Genomic DNA, 5,671 nt, shown 5'->3' with positions numbered 1-5,671 from the left:
TGCTTCTTTGCATTTCTTTCTTGGGGGGAGGGGCGGCGGGGGAAGGGACGGGCTGTTGCTTCGTCTTTGTGAGCTTCGCAGACGTGTCGTGAAAGACGTATGAGCTGCTTTCTTCTTTGAGACTGCAGCTGGACCGCACTACTTGGCCACAGAGCATGTGAAATATTGGGGTGGCTTTCCCCGAAACGGTATTTCCAATGAAGGTTAGCAGGGGTTCCCAGGCCTGCCCGCCAATGACGAGCGCTGATGCTGAGATCCTTTCCCTGCGTCGGAAGGGACCAGTTTCCAGGCCTCGAGTACTCTGTGATCTCCGTGGCTCCCCGGGTCTAATCGCCCTTAAAAGCAGTCATCTTTCTTTGTCTTTGATTCTGTCTTACCGCCAGAACTAATTTTCCGAGAATAGAATTGTTTCTGGACTGGCCAGAATCCTAAAGGGAGGTGGTCTGAGAACTTGGGTGCATAGAATGTGATGTTAGCATTTGTTTTTCCAACTCTGACCTCAACCACCCCCCTCAGTGTGACTGGAAGTCCAGTCCGGCAGGCAGGTTATATCAGTCTCCGGGAGCCCTATGGGGTCCAAGAAAATTGGAGAAGGGTCTTATGTCTGGCTGCTACTTTTTCTGTAACATGTATATGGCACTTTGTACCAGACACCTCTAAGTCTTAACCAGTTAAAATCTTCCCCACCCAATAAAAGATATACAGTTATTCCCACTTTATAAATAGGGAAACTGAGGCACAAGGCGGTCAAGTAACTAGTCAAGATAGGCTGTTGAATAGCAGAGCTGGGGTTTGAGCCTAAATGCTTTGGCTCCAGCCGCAGGGGTCTGCACCACTGTCTGTACTGCCTCTCATTGACATGTTAAGCTGCTTTTTGTGGTTTTGATGTTAGTCATCAGGTGTCAATCCTTGTCTTCATTCAGACACTGGGGGGAGGGAGGGCACACTGTTGGGGAAGCCCTGTGCCCATCACTGCAACCTTCCATGGCACCACCCACAGGTTGGATCCCTTCTGGGGCATCACACTCTATCAAGGCCCAGGGGTCACCATCCACAGCTACCCACTACATATCCCTTAAAACCACATACCTTCTTCCAGGCTTAGAAAAGCTGACTCTTCTGCCAATATCAGGCTGCTTTCTCTTCTTGAAACATCAACCACTATCCTTTCCATCCTTAGAGCAACTCAAGCTTAATTTCTTGATGGTCTTGTCCTTCCAAACCAAAGGCCCTCTTTCCGGAATATTCGTTTTTCATTCCCTCAGTAGTAATGCTGCAGGGAAAAGTTATTTCTTACTCCATGCTGAGACTATTTCTTTGATTTGCTTTTCGTTGCTTTTGTAATTGTAATTATACATAATGGCCTGCCTCAGAGAATCCTGCCCCTCTGCTACTGCTAAGTCATTTCAGTCGTGTCCAACTCTGTGCGACCCCATAGACGGCAGCCCACCAGGCTCCCCCATCCCCGGGATTCTCCAGGCAAGAACACTGGAGTGGGTTGCCATTTCCTTCTCCAATGCATGAAAGTGAAAAGTGAAAGTGAAGTCGCTCAGTCGTGTCCGACTCTTCGCGACCCCATGGACTGCAGCCCACCAGGCTCCTCCATCCATGGGATTTACTGTAAACTAAAGTGCCTTTGTTTGGAACCCTGTCCACCTGTAGACTGCGGGATGGAAGAAATTAACACATCCCCTGCCTGAGGTTAGCCATTCTAGAGATATTTGCTAGATTAATGGCCTTTTTACTTTGTTCATGCCTCTCCCCTCATCTCTGATCCATAAAAATACCTGGCATCCAGACCCTGTAAAGATGATCATTTTGAAACATTAGTCTACCATCTTCTTGGTCAGCTGAATAAAGTTGTAATTCCTTGCCTCAACACCTCCTCTCCAATCCATTGGCCTGTCGTGCAGCAGGCAGAGCAACCCTGGACCTGGTAACAGTAACTCCTTTCTCACCCTTCCAGTCTCAGCTCAGCTGTCACTTCCTCAAGGAGCCTTCTCTGACCACATCTCCCCCTGCCTCCACTAGGTAGATCCCTTGTCCTGATGCAGGCTCGTAAAGCACCATAGCAGTTATCCCAATGAAGACTTCAAATGTATTTCTGTTCATTTGATTAAACTTTATCTGCCCACCAGGCTTGAGTTTCCCTGAAGATGACCCTTTTGTCTCTGTGTGCTCACAGTGGAATTTCCAGTGATATTTCCCTCACGGTGCCTGATAGGAGATGCTCTATTTATGAATTCATTCAATATGTATTCAGTAAAAGAATGAGCAACCTCACAGGAAAAGCAGCCCAGAAGTGAGAGGATAACAGCTTGGCTATCTTTACCAAAATGAAGGTAAAGCAAATAAATTTTCTTCCATGCTGCTTATGGGTCCCTAGCAGGACAAAACAATTAAAAAAATACAGAAGCAAAAATGTTTATTAATAACTCACCCTATCTATAGAGGGTCTCCTGGCATAACCAGGTAGGAGATGTAAGAGTTTAGGAGCACATATACTGGGAGTTGGTACTGCCTCTTTCCTTTAGTGAAATGCAGACAGGCCAAGCTTTACCTCTGGAAAGACAGTCTCCCCCCACCCTGACTTTTCCCATCCTCTTCGGGCCACTCACTTTGCTGGCTGTCATGCTGCCCCTCGGGAGTGGACTGTCCTCTTTAAGCCTCTGATACAAATATAAACTTGGACGTAAACCCCTAGGCTTGATGTCTTTCATTGATTGATTGATTTTGACACACTAGGAGAAGGCTAAAACTTTCTAAGGGAGAATAAGAAGAAAATAAGAATCAAGATCACAAAAGTACAAGAGACACAACACAATCCAGAAATTGTGCAAAAGCCCAGCCCCACTTGGTTCTATTCTATTTCCCAGCTCCAACTTGTGTCCATGAGACCATGCCAAGGTAACATCATCGCCACATGGCCACTCCCAACAACATGTTGGGTCCTTCTTGGAGGAAGGCAAGAGACCAAGGCCCTCTCTGCACAGCCCCTCAGGTTCTTTGGGTTCCAGTATGAGTTCTGATTGGGAAGCTAACACCAAGTGTGATCCTGTCCTAAGAGGGATCCACACGCACAGCACTGTGGCTTATGGCTTTTACCCCCTGCAGCTGGTCGGTGCGTCTGCATAGAATGTGAATGCATATATTACAGCAACCAAGCACACAACTCAAGCTGAAGAAGTAACATTGACAGGAGGAGCTGAACCGAGTGGTGGTTGACAGGAAATGGGGTGGCAGGTGTTTGCAGGTCTGCGGTAAGGAACACAAGGTAGTGAGCCCAAGGCTGCATCAGACAGTCTGGAGCAATGAGAAGGACAGTCTTTCAGGGCTGGAACGTGGGCTGTGGAGGAGCTCATACCTGTATTCATAACACCCAAGAGTCTCGTCCTTTCTTTTGATGTTTAAACATCCAACGTATTGTTGATTTTTTGGTGGGTGCAATAACTTTTATCTTTCTAAAGAAATTGAAAGAGTGACCACACTCATGCAAAGATAATTTCCCCATTGTGTCTTTTCCTTTCCACATTTATCTTAAGATATAGCTCTTCTTTCATGCCTCCATCCATCCTCAATTAGATGTCTGAATTCTCCATACATATGAGTGCTTACTGCCGAATGGAAGGCTGTTCACACTTGTTGAGTAGGGGGAGGAGAGAGTTGAGTAGAGAAGGTCTGTGCTTGAGGACCTGTCTCTTCTGAGACCCCTCCACATTGCTACTTAGCCTTCTGATTCATTCTTTGTATCACTTCTTCGGTTTTCAAAGTCTGGTGTAGGTGCCTCTGCCTGCCATGCCTCCATCCTGTAGTCGTCCTTTGGGAAACCAAGTAGCTTTGCATTTTCGCCTTCTAGAGCAAAGGCAAACTCTACCTCCCACCAAAACCTCTAAGGCAGGAGGATTCCCCCAACATTAGAATGGGGAACAGACGCTGAGTGGCCAGAAAGAATGACACGTCCCCTGTGACAGTGGGTACTGTCTCTTTCAAGTGTTGTCTTAAACTGGCCTCTTTTGGTCTAGAGATGCTTCACATTCCAGTACAGGAAATTCTCCACATTTACTTCACAAGTGTTTCAGTTCAGTTCAGTTCAGTTCAGTCGCTCAGTCGTGTCCGACTCTTTGCGACCCCACAAATCGCAGCATGCCAGGCCTCCCTGTCCATCACCAACTCCCGGAATTCACTCAGACTCACATCCATCGAGTCGGTGATGCCATCCAGCCATCTCATCCTCTGTCGTCCCCTTCTCCTCCTGCCCCCAATCCCTCCCAGAATCAGGGTCTTTTCCAATGAGTCAACTCTTCGCATGAGGTGGCCAAAGTACTGGAGTTTCAGCTTTAGCATCACAAGTGTTTACTACACGTCAAAACACTAAGATGCTTGACAAGATATTCACTTGTCTGCCCACCTCTTCTTCCACACGCTCCACTACAGTTTCTAGACAAACCTTTGTATGCTCCAAACCTGTTAGCATTTTCTGCTCTGACGTGTTTGAGAATAAAAGCTCTGCATTCTACCTAAACAACCAAAGGCAATGAGGAGGCCCCAGACTGTATGGCACAGAAAAAAGTCTTTGGGTCATGCCAGATCAGTACAGAACAGCCACAGGGAAATATGTAGAAACAAAGTTTGCAAGTGTCCATTACTTTGATCTAACTTCCCTTCGGCAAAAACTTTGTGGTGGAAAAGGTTTATCTTCTTTTGTCTAACTGTCACAGAACACCAGAATGGCACCTAAGTGGTTCATTTCCACTCTGGCAACTGGCTCTCGTGCTCAGCTTATGCTATCCGTATATTACTGCACAAGGGATTTTATAGTGTTTTATACGTCCTAAGTGCTCTCCAATCATTAATAAGTTATTCCTTCCTGAATCTTCAGGTCAATGTTAACATCTTCCGTTTTAAGAGCAGCCACCTGGATGTAGAGAGTAAGTGCCTGGCCCAAGGTCAGGGGGTGAGGCACTGTCAAACCTGGGACTGTGTAATTTAATAGAAAAAGAATCCAACACTGTATCATTCATCAGAAGAAGGCTACACTTAACCCAGGCCACTTTAACAGTCAAAGGAGAGATGAATTAAGTGCTGAGCTGGTTTGTTTCAAAGCTTGCTTAGGGGAGTACCAGCCAGGTAAGGGTCACTTTGCTGTGATGGGACTTCTAAATCAATCCAGTTCAGCGCCTCGACCCGCAGACACTAAAACTGTCACTTGTGATGGCTCTCCCCGTGTTTTTAGGTATTCACAGTCATGTTCTAAAAATGACCTTCTGAGGGATTGATGGAAGAGGTGATTTAGATCCAAGGTCACTAAAATTGACAATAAAATACGGAATTTCAGCTTTATGTAGTAGTCATTTCTTAAAGGCTATGGGTAGCTGATATTCTATTTATTTTTTCTTACTAGTAGGGTCAATTTAAAATATATTTGGCAAGAATACTGTACTGTTTTGTAGGACTTTAGAGCAAGGGAAGGTTAAAAGCACTAAAAGGAATCCTCAGGCGTTGCCAGGCAAAATCGATAGCTGCTTCTTCTGGGCTTCAGCTTCAGAGGATTGCCTGTCTTCCAATTTTCCCTTCTTACATTCCTCTGAAAGGCCGAAGGAAAGCTCTAGAAGCGAATTCAAACTCAGTTTCCTTGACTTTCCAGAGATCCCTATAATTAAGCAACTGTGAT

This window comes from Bison bison, unplaced genomic scaffold (assembly GCF_000754665.1).
Source record: "Bison bison bison isolate TAMUID 2011002044 unplaced genomic scaffold, Bison_UMD1.0 scf7180017864274, whole genome shotgun sequence".
In the NCBI taxonomy this organism is placed as follows: domain Eukaryota; kingdom Metazoa; phylum Chordata; class Mammalia; order Artiodactyla; family Bovidae; genus Bison; species Bison bison.
Note: the sequence above shows the minus strand (reverse complement) of the source record.